This window comes from Balaenoptera physalus, assembly GCF_965194825.1.
Source record: "Balaenoptera physalus genome assembly, chromosome: 8".
NCBI classification, from domain to species: domain Eukaryota; kingdom Metazoa; phylum Chordata; class Mammalia; order Artiodactyla; family Balaenopteridae; genus Balaenoptera; species Balaenoptera physalus.
The window spans coordinates 56,335,942-56,351,010 of NC_138887.1; the positions used below are offsets into that span (position 1 = coordinate 56,335,942).

Genomic DNA, 15,069 nt, shown 5'->3' on the forward strand with positions numbered 1-15,069 from the left:
ATATTAGTTCCTATCCTGTGAAGAGAAAAGAAGATGACATTGGGTAACGCACAATGGAATGAAATACAGAAACCATGGGAAGATTTTATGGTTTTCCCTGTTTGCCTTCATCTTGGCAGGTACAAATAGAAGTTGGGCACTGAGATATTTTTATTATGCACCTGCAAACTCAGGTAAACTGTTTTTCTTGACATGATTTCTCAGGAGTTTTTATATTTTTATGTGAGCAAATTTTTAAAGGAACCTTTATTTCCAGACTACTCAATGATTGCTGTTTCTAAGCTTAATGTATGTACTAAACTAGTAATGTGCATATTCAACAAATAACAATATCTCTAATTTAAATATAAAGAAAATTATTTTTTAAACATATATATTCAAAGGGACATGTCAGTAGGTGTCTACTGAACTTTTTTCTTTTTATCTTTTATTCTCTCATCCAAAGAATGATTTACATGAGGCTTCCCTGGCAGTGCCGTGGTTAAGACTCCATGCTCCCAATGAAGGGCGCACGGGTTCGATCCCACTTGCCACACAGCACTGCCATAAAGTAAAATTAAAATAAATTTTTAAAAAATTACCAATAAATTGTAGTTCAAAAAAAAAAAGAATGATTTACACACAATCATTTGAGCTTTCTCAGTCTTTGATTCGGCCATCCAGAAAGCCCAGAACACTAGTTCACTAATTTTTGATCTGGCATTTTGCATCATGCAGAGATGGCCCAAAATGAAACCAGTAGTGGCCAAAGCTCTGCATACTTATCTTATACGTTCTTTATTGAAGTAGGAGCCACTGTCAAGACCAACACCTCTGAGAAACCTGATTTCAAAACCAGAAACCTCTCATCTCATCATTTGAAATCAGATAGAATGTATGCAGAGGCTCTCTCCAAGTGCAGATAGGTTAAATAGTTTTCTTAGGATGGCAGTACAATTCATCCATAAGTAAGACCACCCAGGATCTGAATTGAATGAGCCATTTAATAAAATGTACTTTCACCTGCTGGTTTAAGTATTGATACTCCTAGAGAAAGAATGGTATAGATCTGTCCAAAAACTGGTTCCCTGTTTAGGAGTTCCGAAACACTGCTGAAATATACCTTTTATTTTGGGACAATTTATTAAAAAAAAAAAACCAGGTTTGAATTGTAGTCAATCCAAGATATGAATATGAGCAAACAGAGTTCAGCTGACAGAGAATGGGCATATTGCTGTGACACTTTTCACAGCTTGAATACACTTAAAATACTGTGAGAAAGACAGGCTTACCCTGTTCTGCATTCTTAGTCAGTGCTGACGGTGCCACGCCATTTTGCAAGGGAAGATGCAGCAGCAGAAAGAGAAGGCAACATAAGTGAATCATGTCATATCCACCATAGATGAAAATGCAGTGAAAGAGAGAACTTCTCATAGAGAAGGACTTTTGAACTTTAACATTATAATTAATATCTTCCCAAAAGACATTCACAATTACTTTTTAAAACCAAAAATATTAGACCAAAGTGACCTTTCACAAACAGAATGAATAAGTTGTCATAATTTCTACTGTTTCCACTGCATTGATAAATATAACATTCAGACTTCAAAAGTGAGCATTTGTCCCTCAGAGATTGTGCCTCTTTTGTGAAGAAATTGAAAAGAAGGTAAATAGTAGATGTTACTAGCAATTTCCAGAAGTTAGTCTATCTGAAACTCCTGAGATTAGCTCTTGGCTCTCTATGCCAATGTTTGCTTTGTTGTCTAAAATCACATTGTGGTCTGCTGCTTACAGAAGCAAAACGTTTAGTGCAACAAGATGTTTGTTGCCTACATATAGGGCTTGTGATTTTTTTACTAGTAATGGCAGAATTTTCTGCTTACATTGAATAATTTACCTGGATGTATTCCTGCCGTTTACTATTTACTATTTAGAAATCTATAAAAATTTCTGAGAATGAAATTTTAAAATTGGGACTTTTATCTGGGTCACATAAAAGGAATTACACTGAAAATTTTTCTCATCAAAACAAAAATGGTAGGGGCGTCCCTGGTGGTCCGGTGAGTAAGACTCCATGCTCCCAATGCAGGGGGCCTGGGTTCGATCCCTGGTCAGGGAACTAGATCCTGCATGCATGCTGCAACTAAGAGTCCACATGCCACAACTAAGAAGTCCGCATTGCCACAACTAAAGGTCTCACATGCCACAACTATGACCTGGCACAGCCTAAATAAGTAAATAAATAAATTTTTTTTTTTTAAAAACTGATAGAGAGAAACAGTTTCAAGCTTCCATTAGGTCTAGGTCTTCAAGTACCAAAAACTATAGATTCCTATAAGACTGGTTGGAGAATTTACTCTAAGGAGGATTTAAGATTCCTGAACCCAAAAAAATTGGGATTACCAAGGAAAGAGCCAAAGTCTGAGAAGACATTTTAGGACCCATTTCACTTCAAGCTCGTGTCTACTTGAGACATAAATGAAATTCTTTCATGTACCTGGGCCAATAATAAAGAAATTCTTTGAATTTACAAGTTAGGAAATTAGTATTTCATCTCTCTGTGTTTAACAATGAACAGCATTTGTCTACTTTTAGATAGTGTGATATTTTGGCACTTCCTCCCTAATATTTTAGGGTGGGGGGCACAATGGATCCGTTATTTGTGATCATTTTCCTTGACCACAGAATTACAGTCCATCCAAGTGTCTAACATTCCCTGATTTAGTCCACCATGGCAGGCAATTCCTCTATCTCACTCCTGGAAATTACGTTGCCTGATGCCATCTGTGGTAAACTGTATTATTGTTCACAGACTTTCCCCTGATAGAAGAAAGTGTTACATTTGCTCATATAACTTCTTGACTTCCGGTGTGACCTGAGACTGTCATTGCCAAATAGCATATGAGCAAAAATAGTTGGTGTCTCTGGGCAGAACCTCTAAGAACCAGTGTATAGTTAGCATGTCCTTTCTCCCCCGCCGTTGCAACAACTAGCAGTGTTCCAGGTAGATTGAAGGAACTATGCAGCCAACTTACAAATTCATCTTGGATGTGTAGCACGAATAAAAAATAAAACGTTTTGGTTGTAAGTCACCAAGACCTTAGGTTCTTTGTGCAACAGGATAACCTAGCCTTTCTTGACTGGTACAGCATTCATCTCTCAGAGTTTGTAGGTTTTCCAAGGCCAAAAGTAAAGTCCAAGAAGTCATTCTTATACAAAATGTTCAAATTGTAGAAGGTGAAATAATTAACTTTCAGTCTCTGGAATTCAATTTCATATCTTTCACAAAGAGAGATAAGAGATGTAATGCTCACTCTTACATTTTCCAAATCACTTTCTTGGAATGCAGTGCCTTGAAAATCTGAGGTTGCTTGGAATAAGGGATACAGCTTTTCACCCAGTGCCTGTGTTGGGCTTTGGGGTCAAGCCAGAGTCTCCCTTTCCTTCACTGTGTCTGCATCCTTCCATACATGTGGTTCCATGTTGGTTGTAATGTATGCCAGATTTATAAAAGTGCTACATACACTTTGGATTGGGTTATAGCATTTGATTTTGTACATTTCTGAAATGTCAATTAATGAGTTTGTAGTTCAGGTTGACCACCCTAGAGTAACAAACATAAAGGACAGAAAAATACAGCTGGGTTTTCCTTGATAATAATCATACAGATTTGCAAAGCCCCACTTCTATCTTATCAAGGCATTTGCTTAGAAGAGTCTAAAGATATGTGTCTCTAACCACACTACTCTTATTTGTTAGAGATTTATTTCTTGGAATTTTTCTTATTTATTTTTCTTTTATTTTTAAAGTATAGTGATAAATAAAGAAAGGGGTATTTTTAAAAACTAAACCTAAGACAGTGTTTTTTAATGGTATTATCCGTTTTTTGTTATGGCATGTTACCATGACTTAGATTAAAATTTTTGAATGATTAATCTTTCAAATCACTTTTAACAAAATAGTTACTGATTAAGTGTGTGTTATTAGCCCGTATCTGTAATATTCAAAATAGAATGTGTAAATGGCCAGAAGTGTTTAATTTTTAAACAGGATTTTAGTATGGTATGTAATATAAATGCATACTTAGGCAAATATATTAGTTTTGTTCAGAAATTGCCTGTGTTGTAAAATGCATTCAAATATATTTGCTTCAGTTTTTAAGTATATTTTACATTTGTTGATAAATGTTCACCACATTTTTTCAATTAGAGACAAAGATCATTATATTTGTCTCGTTAATATTCCTCTTTCCCCACTCTGAAAAAAAAGTAAAAATTAGGTGGTTTGTTCAAGCAGGAGTCTCTGTTGCAACATTTCAAAACAATTTCTAAGACATCTACAATAAGTATTGAGTTTAATATTAAATCGATCAATTCTATAGACATCTATAGACAATCGATGTTCTATAGACATCTCCAAATCTATAGACATTTTTAAAGACTGATTCTATAATAAACTATGTGTCTTGGGAAATTAGGAGAAATATGTTCTTCGATTCTGAAGAACTATGCCAAAGAACAGCATGCTACAAACAGTACTCCAAAACTCTGTCGCCGTCACATCTTTCTGTATCACTGTATGTGCTAAGGGCTAAGTGTTGGCTGAGACCCAGACCGTGTGGATGCTCTCGCAAGCCTTGCATTCAGGAGCAGCAGTGCATATGGGTGTGGGCTGTTCTTTCTGGTAGCAGAACCAGCCTGACCCACCGCAACACATCAAGGAACCTCCTGTTTGGATGCGTCTGTCTGTGGGGAGGTTTCCAGCTGGTCTATTGGCTATACATTTGGATGCTTTCATGTAAACAGTGAAAACATTGAGGGACTTGCCCGTGGAGACTGACTAACAAGCAAAGGCTGACTTTGGCTGCTCTACAAGGATAAAATAATGAAGGTAAAGAGAGTAGAAAGAGGGTGTAAATAAGGTGGACGGTTAAGAGGGAAACACAGAAAAGCAGGAGAAAAGTTGCAAGGAAGAAAATAGGAGAGGATAATGGTTAAAAGTGCAAGGGGCACTTTATTCCTGGGAAAATATATAGTTGGTCAGAAGTAAATAATAGCAATTGTCAATTAGGCCTAACTACTAAAATATATTCTTACAATCAGTTCTTGAGTGAGTTCTTTTCAAATTAGGAATTTGAACTTAGTATATTAATTCAGTGCATGAAATATACCACAAACATGGCACTAAAAATTATTGCAAAAATAAATGTATTATAATCTTTCTCTCCCAGGCCAAAGCCATCTAGGACTATAACAGTAAAAACTCAGATAGAGGCCTCACTTATAGAATGTCAAGAATTCTAACACCTTCAAATTCTTCCCAACCAGTTCAGGAAGTTCAAGGTATGATTTCTCATATACCTGCAAACATGATCTTCTTGGCTCGGACATAGTATTTGCCATTTTCTCCATTTCTGATCCTGATAACATTAGAATCATAAGAATCTTAAGAAAATTTGCAAAGAAACCTTCTATCATTCCTGAAGTGTCACAGCCCCAGCTGCCTCTGCCATTTCCTTCCCATTATATATTCCAGTGTACCCCAAAAGAACCAAGGTGCAAATGAGGCAATGCCATGGGATCAAATTGTGTTTAAAATTCTCACCTTTCAAAAATAAAAATTAAAAAAAAATAAAAAATAAAAAAAATTCTCACCTTTCAGATATACTTCACAGTAGCTTCTGTGAGGCCAGGATGCCCTTCTATTAAATTAAAAGTATTAAAATGCCTTGGATCTAAAAAAGCATGTTAATGAAATATGATATAACAACTTGGCACCAAGTTCTAGAAGGTCCTATTCAGCACCATTTTAATTTTCAGTTAAAATGTACCCTGGGCATCTACTTTATACCATAAATATATTTTAATAGAATTTCAGTGGTGTTTAATATTCTATCATGTAGATCTACTGTAATTTAACTTATGTTTTATCATGTCTTTATTAACTAAAAAAATGCTTTTTGGAAAAAAGTGGATTGTCAAGAAATCCTTACCTATTGAAAGAAGTTTGAGGGGAGGAGATAGGATATAAAAATATATGTAGTTCTACAATTCAGCAAGAATGATGAACAGGTTTACTTACCTTTATTATAGGGAATAGGGAGCTGTGTGGTATCATTGGTGAAAAAAATTTCTGTCACTAAATAGCCTATAGTTCTTAGTGGAGGCAGATGTAACTGTGCTAAGTTAGGAAACAATAAAGCTTCAACTACTACATCACAGTAAAACATGAACTTAATACATTCTGAATTTTAAGTATTAAAAAAAAGAACAAAATATTTTCTGTATACTAATAGGTCTAGTACTATAGCATAGAATTCTGGCTAGCAACTAAACTTATGAATGAGATTTCAGAACTTCTTGCATTTATATTCATAAAGAATAAAGAAATTTCTCTTTATGAATGAAGAATTAGAAAAGTACTCACTTTAAAAGACATGATTAAATGACAGTTTAGTTTGTTACTTACAATTGGCATTGTCCTAAAATTTGATTAGCTTCATCATCATGATGAACTAACTTTGGAGATGTGTTTCCAAACTTCTGGAATTCTTCTAATCTTTACTGGCAGGACATCGTTGACATTGTGGATTTGGTAAGGGCTATTAAGAATTGCGAGTTGATTTTGTTAAGAAACTCTATTTTTTCTTAGTTGTTTCTTATCTTCTGTCAGATGTCCGAGGCAGAGACAGTATGGCTGTTCCAGAGGCAGAGACCCTGTATGAATTGAAAGTATTAAAATTTACACACATGGAGTTCATTTGACTCATTCTATACATGCTGCAATTAAGTGCTTGCTAAATGTTGCTCTCCTCTCTCTGAATGAAAAGCAATTAAAGGGAAAAAATGTGGAAAGATTTAAGCGTAAGCCTGGTTTAGCTGAAGAAATAGGCTCATGCTGAATTATAACCAAGTACCTTGTGTTCTGTCGCTGGGAAAAGAAAGCTTATAATTAAATGTTAGTTCACCAAGTTTTCATACGAAGACTTTTTATTGATTAACAACTCTGTGTCAGGGTGTGTGGTAGGAGTTGGGACTACAAAGATATATGAGCTGTGGTGTCTGCCTCAAGATTCAAGAAGATATGCACATTTAAAAACAGAATAAAACAAAGCAAAACTATGGAAGTTAAGTATATTCAAAGCCATGGTAACGTAAAAAGTGTTAATTACTTCTGCCCAAAGGTGGTAGAGGGAAGTTTCAGAGGCAGTGATGCTTAATCTGAATTTTAAACAAAGAAGAGAAATGTATCTAAGGCATTTGAATGGAGAAAGCCATTCAAAGTAGAAGCTGCATTTGTAACACACACACGCAGGCAGAAACAGCATAGCGTGAGAAACTGGAAGTCTGATGTTAACGAGAAAAAGTATCAAGTGATAAAAACAATATAAAGTCAGGTAGGGAGCAGTCATTTCATAAAGGGTCTTTTTTGCTGTACCAACAAATCTGAACTGGGGTAACTAGAAATCACTGAAGATCTTTTATAGATTAGTGGAGGTATGCATCTTAGTAAAAAAAACTCTGGCCAGGTATAAGAAGGTAGAATTAGTTATTACAAGAGAAAAGGTAAGGTAGAATTTGGAGGCTATTGCCAAAAACAGAACAGATCATTGCATATTACCTGCAAGGAACCATCTGGATACAGTGCCAAAATCCAAAGGAAGAAAGTGAAGCATGGGACTGTCAGATTTCGGGGGGGAGCTACTCTGGAGCAAGCGGGCAGTCAGTGACCACACAGGCAGGTACCTCTTACTTCAAATCCTGGACTGTTCCTGCACCCAAGCAGGCAAGTCATGATACTCTCGTATTAGCCAAAGCCCCTCCCAAGTACATTGCTCAAGCCCTCGGAAAGGGACACAGATGCTCAAATCTAGGGCAGTCTTCCACAATACGATGAAATATAAATATGCTTCCAATAATTTAAATCCCTCTAAAAATCACTCTGCAAGTAAAATTTTAAAATAATTAACTCCATATATTATCATATTGCTTATCTGTGGGTGCAAAAAGAAATTACTAATATGCAGATATATCTTTATACAAAGGTACACACACTCACCCCAGCATGAACAAAGGAAGGAAGGAGGGAAGGAGGGAGGAAGGAAGGAAGGAAGAAAGGAAGGAAGGAAGGAAGGAAGGAAAGGAAGGTAGGACCACTTACTAGTAACAAATGAGTAATATCATGTCTGTACAATTTTGGAACATGCCTTTTCAGTACAAGAGAAATGAATTTTACCATGAAAATTTATACACAGCATTTGTACGTAGAGTTGTCAGTCAATTAAAATCTGTTCTCTATGCCATATTACATGAAGACCCACCATTATAATATTATACTATGCTAACCAGAACAGTAAGATCCTAATCAACCCCAAACCCAGCACTCTAGCCTTGCTGTCATTATAAGAACGATGTGATAAACCAGAGAGCTCACAGTGCTTGATAGAAACATACTGGCTACGAGGATCAAGCAGTCAAACTGAATCCATAAACTACACATGCACATCAGTTTCATGGCCTTACTCTATTATTGAATCTCATCTGAAACGAGATTGCCGAAATATCATCACATCTCCTATTGAGGAAAATTGTGATCCTTGTTATGAATTTAGACTAATAGGGGGACAAACATATTGGCTTGCATTATCTTCATCTCCTGGTTCTGCTATACCAAATATCTTATTATCAGAAACATCCATTCATTCATCTATCTACCTCCCAAAATAGGCTCCCTAGTCTCAATACTACCATCTACAAACTATATTCTTCTTTCCCTTTTAAATCTTTTATTATTCACAAGGAATTTGCAGTTGGAATCTTTCATTTAAGAATGCTAGGGCAGCAGCCATTAGTAGAAGATAAAAATTGTTAAATGTCAACATTGTGCACTATGAACATCTCCTGGTTCTTATGTGATTTATTTTGTTACATGGAGACGCTAAGGGGTCAGAGAAAAAAACGTTTTCAGTCGTGGATAACATCTTGTTTAAACAATAAAAGTAGAGTGAAAATGGGCATAGTGAAGGAGGTTCTAACAATGTTGCAGATAAAGAAACTACTGTATAATGTAATCTTCAACCTACTATGTGCATAGCTTCTTCAGAGACATAAATCTCAACAAAAAGTGATTGGAAAATATGTTTTTCTGTTCTAAATCTTTAAAAGTTCTTTCATAGTTTATGGTCATCTATATAGATTTAGAAAACACATTCCTTTTTTATCATATGAGATTTTTCTTCCAACTAATAATTTTGCACATATGTATATGGCAGTAATAATGCCTGGCATTTGTATAGAATTTTTTTATAATTAAAGAAATTTAGTACTGAGAATCTGTGAACAGATTGGGATATTAAAAGGTTACTTTCACATATATCTTTTATATGTGCCAACCTGATTTGGATATTAAAAGGTTACTTTCACATATATCTTTTATATTTCTTTAAATTGACAGACAATTAATTCATCTAATTCTCCAAATAAATATACTATCATCATGTGTTGTTTGTGAAAGGTAATATATAAATGACATAATTAACAAGAGTTATTAGCTTTTTAGTCTCATTGCTGCCCTTCAAATCAGATTAAATTAAATCACATCTGCACGTATAGTACTGTATGCTTGTTTACTTGTTTTAAATCAAAGTGTCAAGGAAAGTAGAGGCCAAAAGACATGTAACCTAACACACTGAAGGGGTATGGTTGTATGCATGATCTTTCAATAACCAAAACAGGCAAGAGCACCAAAATGTCTCTTCTGCTTTCTTTATCTTCATTAGCAAAATGTTAAGGTTTTCTTCTAAATAAGAAACATAGTATTGTTAGATTTTTGGCAAATGATAGTTTGCCTATATCCTCACCTGCTCAGCACCAGCATACATAACAAAAGGAAACCAATTTATTGGAAGCTGTTTTCTTTTTTCCGTATAAATCCCAACTAAAAGCTTTTGTGTTTGGGGCATTTAAGCAGAGAATACCTTTTCTGTAGTGCTGTCTTTCACAGTACTCAGGCCATGTGCTCTACCATTATTTTAGAATGGTAATGCTTTCCCTTTAAACGGTGCTTCCCTTGCCCCTCAAAGGCACCATTGTCTGCCTGGGATCCTTAGTTCGGTTGCTTTTAGCCCCTGATAAATTAGTGATGCAACAGAATAGGAGGCATTGTGGCTTCTGTGCCCTGTTATTAAATTGTGGTATGGTGCTAAAATGTACACACCACAGCCTCTGTAATGACAGTTAACTGTTTGACTAATTGCATCAGATTCAATAGAATCACAGAGGTACACAGATCTTCAAATTCTTTGGTCTAGTCATTTCATGTTTTTAAGGAAGACTGAGGCCTTGGAAATTAAAAGACTTGTACAAGAACATAAAAACAGCAAGCAGCATAGCTTGGACCATGGCATATTCTGTTTCTCATATTATTTTCCCTTTGAATGGAAGTTCTGATATCTGTTAAAGTATTAAGAAAATGAATTTAAATTTGACCATAGACTTTTTTTAAAAAAAGGTCTGAGAGGCTTATAAAATATTTTTCAAAGGTCGAGGCAGCTTTTAAAAAATTTTTGGTCAGTCATCAATTCCTAAATTACTGTTTACTCATAAGAGAGCCTGTGTTGCCATAGGAATCTATTCTTTTCAAAACTTGTCCCTTCAGTCCTTTCCCTTCAAGCTTGTACCCATTTTATGTCAGTTGAAATATTATATTTTCTATAAAGGAGTTAAGGAAGATATTATCTATGATTTATCTACTTCTAATCTGAACCCTAATAGCTATAGATTTAAATTCTCTCTCTTTTAAAAAATCGCTTTCTACCTCGTATTTATTTGTTTACATGCTTCATCCCTCCTATTAATCACTTTTGAAGGTAAACAAACTTCTTAAGCATCTTTCAAGACTCCACAAGTTTTAGTCATAGCTTCACAGAAATAAGCCTTCAGTATGTCTATTTAGTTAAAAAAATTAATTTCTCTTTGACAGATAAAACATGTATAAACATATTTTCTTAAGGTCATATAGGAAAGTAGTAGAAGAGATAAGACTAAAATATTGTGTTCATTTATTCACCTATTTATTTAGCATTGTACTACTTGGGCAAGGCCTCAGAATGAATGCCTTTATTACCAAAAAACCCCTACTGAGAGGAGCAAATTTTCCAGGTCTCTTCCTAAAGAGGCAGCATTTTGCAACCCCTGTGCCCACGTGTGCCCCAGTCAGAGCTGACTGATTGAAAGGATGGGTGGGGTCCTGACCCAAATTACACAACATAGAAGCTAGGCTGAGGAGTGCCTTAACAGCTGAAATGCATGGTTTACAGAGGGGTGAGAGCAGCCAGGATACCAGCGGCCAGCTAAAGTTGGGAGGGAATAGAAACTATGATTAAGCAGAAGAGCCTAGTTAGGAGGGAGAAAGAGATGAAAATGTAGCGTATGTGCAGTAAAAAGTGAAAATGCCATGAGAGACAGAGCGTGCAGCCTGTGAGAGAGAGACAGAGTAGCCCGACGCTGGAGCTGCATCACTTTTGATGGCTATACTTTTCTGTTTCCTCTCTTATCCACGTACATCTTGAAAATTAAACCCCTTTCCCATGAGGTAAATTGATGGATATCCTTCTCTTGTAACAGCAACAGTAAAAGCCTTATAATAAACTTAGTTAAAGGCGTAGGATTCCTTGACCCCTGATTAGAAAAGTCAGTATATTTCCATCTTACCACAATGCCTACCTATTAATTATCTTATGAAACGTTACAGAATTTTTAATACAGATAATTAAATATTTGCGACCTATCTTAAGAAGTGTCGTAAAACCTTCTCTATGTAGTTAATTCTAAGATGTATTTTAGATTCACCTCACATCCCGATATTTCTCAGGAGTAAACCCAAATTTCCCTAACAAGTAAAACAAAGAAGAAAAATGGATTGCATCTAAACAAAAAGTTTCTAAATCTATGAACTACAATTCAGTGCTGGTTGTTTTCCTCTGATCTAGCTAGTACCTTGACCTGGATTGTTCCCACACTGCCAGAATGTGAAGTTGCATTTCGAGAGAATATGTTTGATTTTTGTGACACTCAGTGGTGGAGCTGGAGAAATGGTGAATTCAGAGAAAGCCCCTGATCATTGTCTCTGATCCCTCCCTCTGCCGTGTCATGAGGCCCCTGAAGTAGCCCTATGGAGAGATCTACCGGGCAAGGGACTAAGGCCTCTGCCCACAACCAGTGAGGGACTGAGGCATCCAGCCAATGGCCATTTGAGTGAGCCATCACAGAAGCAGATCAGCCTGGTAAATCTTCAGATGCTTGATGACAGCTTGGCTGCAACCTCATGAGAAACTCTAAGCCAGAATCATCCTGTTAAGCCACTCCCAGATTCCTGACCAACAGAAACTCTGAGTTTATACATGCTTGCAGTTTTAAGCTGCTACAATAGATAACTAGTACGTTACCCTTACAGCCTACAGAGAGACCATCAAACTCAAAGATACTTAATGTTCTGATATTCAGATTGTTTTTCAATAACCCCTTCCCTATCAGAAGTGATACATAAAGTAACATATTTTCCAAATGTTCAGTGTGTGTTCTAAGTATGTTATACTTTGTATACTTTGTGAATGTTATACTTTTAAATTGTTCAACCACTGGAAGATTTGCATGTTTTTCTTAAAGGAAAAGCAAAATTAACTTTCTCCAAAACTGATTAGTAATACTAGGAATTCCCAAAGATTCTACATCCTCTAACATTTAATTTTATTTCTTAAATTGTGCTAGCTTCATTTTTAAATTTTAAAAGAAACCAAGTAGAAGAAGAATTTCTTACGTGTTTTTACGTTGTTATTCTGAGAATTCTTTGGGCACCTCTTCATTTTGAATTCTAAACCAGTAACCTTGCATATGCCTGAAGCATCTCTTTGTATTTATATACATATATATGAGTACTAAAATGTGCATGTTGTTTTTCATTCCATTGTTTTATTTATTTATTTATTGCTGTTGAAGATTAATTCCTCCCCAGAAGCAGCTGCCTGTGGGTGGTGGGTGAATTCACTGCTTAGTTCACAGAATCTTTACAAGATTACTTGCAAAACACTTTATAATCTGGTGATATGAAAGAAGTATTTGGAGTGTGTGTGTGTGTGTGTGTTTGTGTGTGTTATTTTAATGTTTAAGATAGACATTTAAAATCTACAAGTCAGATAGTTCTATTCAGTGGTTAGATCAGCAGGCTAGAAACTAACAGACCTGACTTATCTCCAAAACAAATAGAAAAACCGGGTAATACTTGGTCGGAAACCCTGATTTTTTTTCTTTAGCCCTGGAATTATGGACTTAATTATTTCAATATCTCTATATATTCTTGGAGTGAGTTATTTTCTGATATTTAGATGTTTGGCCTATTGTAGCCTAGTTAGTAAAATAGTTCTGAAATAGTTTCATGAAAGAGAATCACAAAATGGAGTGTCAGCCCAGAGAATCACACCATTTACCCTATGTTCTGATTGTTTATTGTTCTATAACAAACACTCAAAGCTTAGTGGCTTCAAACAGCAACCATTTATTAAAACTCATGGTTTTGTGGGTCAGTAATTTGGTGGGTAATTCTTCTGCTCCCTGTGGCATGACCAGGCTCACTTGCTGGGCTTCAGTTTGGCACCTTAGCATAGAGGGCTGAAAGCCTGAGTAGATGTGGGTCCATCTAATTGTCCATGTAGTTCCAAGAGACAGGAGGTGGAAGATGCCAGTTTTTCCTAAGGGCTGGCCCAGGAATTGGCACAGTATCACTTCTGCTGTTGTCTTTTAGTTTAAACAGTCACAGAACCTTCTAAGACTTGATAGGAAAAACATCAAAGAATTGTGGCATCTTTAATCTGCCACACCCTGGAAGACACACAAAGACATCCGCTTATGCACCAGTATATCTCATATACAACAGATATCTCTAGAGGGAAACCAACTTGTTCATAATCTATATTTCAAGTGAAATTGGCTTTAAAATATAAGGTAATGTTCATATGACAAAGAAATTAAAACACAAAAACTTCAGTTACACTGAAGCACATCAGCTTGCTTAAGTGCAGGTGTGTTGTAATGCCGCTGGTGATCATTAATATCAAGGAAATTGATTAGACAATGATGATTTTAAATTATGAGGCTATATTAAAATGACTAGCATTGTCCATTTAGTTAAACCAATGTATATTTCTTTGTGTATTAAAAGGCAACTGAACCATTAAAATAATCAGAGGGTAAAAATATATAAAGGTATAAATTGATACAGTGGAATGTTGTCATTTTATTTTGAACATGTTGGATAAATAATGGTGGATATATTTTGGTACATTGGTATTTAGAATCTCAATAGAAATACTTAAAAGGTCGAACACACAGAAACCTCTTTACCTGTAGCAGCAAAATGACATCATCTCTAGCCTTTATAGCTACAAACATTTTTCAAAGACAGCAATTTATGAATGCGCTTCTAAGAACCAGTCGATATATTAGCTTTCTTTAAAATATACAGCTGCAGCAGTAAGCCACATATATTTTATTTGGCCTTGCTAATTTTCTCTGAGTTCTAGGAGCTATGGATTTTTGAGATATTTGGCTGAAACTCAAAATGAAAAATCATTTTAAAAAATAGAAAAGCATTTCATTCTTTAAAAATGCTAAAAATATATGATGAAAAATGTCATAGTTTGGCTGTAATCGCAAAATTCTTAGAATCAATCAGTCAAAAATAACTGTGTTATTTAAGCGCAATTTGAAGGCATACAAACTAAAAACAGTATTTTAAAACCATCTATAAGAACTTGATGGCTTCTCTACACACTGATAGCTATTTGCTTTGTAAAAATAACAATTGAATGAGCACAGAGAATAGACCACCATAGAAAAGGTTGCCTTTTATGTAGCACTAACATGCACTCAGTAGTATTTACCTACTTAATCTTGGCCAAGGGCAAGAGGGTACTTCAACAACAACCCAAACTCCCCTATTTTAACCACCATTCTCACTATATAATCCCCTTGCAGTAAAAGCAAGAAGCACACTAGAACTCATATAAACACCCCAGATTGGAAGACGTTTTATGTA

The 15,069-nt window shown here is 35.6% G+C and overlaps 1 protein-coding gene and 1 long non-coding RNA gene across 2 annotated transcripts in view; one reads left to right on the forward strand and one right to left on the reverse strand.

Annotated features, from left to right (window-relative positions):
• DGKB (diacylglycerol kinase beta) overlaps nucleotides 1-15,069 on the forward strand; it is a 925,979-nt gene that overhangs the window by 777,155 nt on the left and 133,755 nt on the right. The window lies entirely within an intron of this gene.
• On the reverse strand, nucleotides 1,270-8,057 carry LOC309665939. Its single transcript, XR_014266793.1, has 3 exons — nucleotides 5,634-8,057; nucleotides 4,391-5,583; nucleotides 1,270-4,354 (listed from the first exon to the last, which is right to left on the reverse strand). It is a non-coding gene; the product is annotated as an uncharacterized lncRNA (long non-coding RNA).